General features: G+C 35.6%; 1 pseudogene; it reads left to right on the forward strand.

Annotated features, from left to right (window-relative positions):
• Nucleotides 1-574: 574 nt before the first annotated feature.
• LOC112472488 lies at nt 575-691 on the forward strand (annotated as a pseudogene).
• Nucleotides 692-1,369: the final 678 nt, after the last annotated feature.

Consider the following 1,369-nt stretch of genomic DNA (forward strand, 5'->3'; position numbering starts at 1 on the left):
TAACTGAAGTCCATAGTTTACATTGGCAATCACTTTGTGTTATACATTCTATGGGTTTTGACAAATGTATGATGATGCATATCTACCACCACATACAGAATAATTTAACTGCCCCTCAAATCTCCTGTGTTTTATCAATTCATTCCTTCTTCCTTCTACCTGAACCCCTGGCAACTACTGATTTTTCTTACTCTCTACTTAGTTTTGCCTTTCCACATAAATTCCTTAGTTGGAACAATACAGTACATAGCCATTTCAAACTGACTTTCTTTCACTTAGCACTATGCATTCAAGGTTCCTCCATGTCTTTCCATGGGTTTAAGAGTTCATTGTTTTATTGCTGAATAAAATTCCAATGTATAAATATGCCACTTTTTTTATCCATTCACCTACTGCAGAACATCTTGGCTTAGAGTATTTTAATGTCCTGCCAGAGTTAAAAATCACTTCCATACATCATAGCAGAAACTCAGTTGTATTTTGAAGGAAGGAGAAGAAATGAAGAAAACATTTATTTTAGCCATGATAGGATGTCAGACACTCAATGCCAGCCTATATTTAAAATGTATGTTTAGTCTATGGCCATCCCACCCTGAACGTGCCTGATCTCATCTGATTTCGGAAACTAAGCAAGGTCGGGCCTGATTAGTACTTGGATGCTCCCACCTAGGAATACTAGGTGCTGTAGGTGTTAAATATATATATGTGTGTGTGTGAGTGTGTGTGTGTGTGTGTGTGTGTGTGTGTGTGTGTGTGTGTAAGAAATATAATTGGGAGAAAATTCTCATTGAGGAGCTAATACTTTTTACTAAATAGTATTCTTTTGGGGGGGAATCTATTCATACTGTCTTCTCATACTGATATTTGAACTATTGTTGCCTTCTTACAAAGTCTAGAAATTCACACTGCTAGCAGCTCCAGTCACCATGCTGTTTTAATCCCTTCCCATCTGGCCTTTAAATTTAATTTAATCCTTCCTAATCTATTTATCTTTGGGACTCGGTGCTTTCACACTTTCTTGTAAGCAAGTTTGGTCATTGAATAAGGGGGCTTAGAAATTTTTGAAATCTGTGGCTTAGGAAAGATTTCCCTTAGTTTTCTCATTTGTTTCAAATGGAGAATCACCTTTGGCATATTTCTAAGAAAAACTGCCCTTTTTTGTTTTGTTTTATTTGTTATTATTTTTGACTCCAGACACCAAGGGTAGACCAACTTCTACCATATGATTCTCAATAACTGTCCTATTCAACGTTGGAAAGTCCCAGACCTCCTGTATCATTTCTTTTATTATTGTGATTTATTTTTGTTTTCAAATAGTTCTATTGCAATGTAATTCATATACTCTAAAAAAAAAAAAAAACCTGTTCCC

This window comes from Pteropus alecto, unplaced genomic scaffold, assembly GCF_000325575.1.
Source record: "Pteropus alecto unplaced genomic scaffold, ASM32557v1 scaffold76, whole genome shotgun sequence".
Taxonomy (NCBI): domain Eukaryota; kingdom Metazoa; phylum Chordata; class Mammalia; order Chiroptera; family Pteropodidae; genus Pteropus; species Pteropus alecto.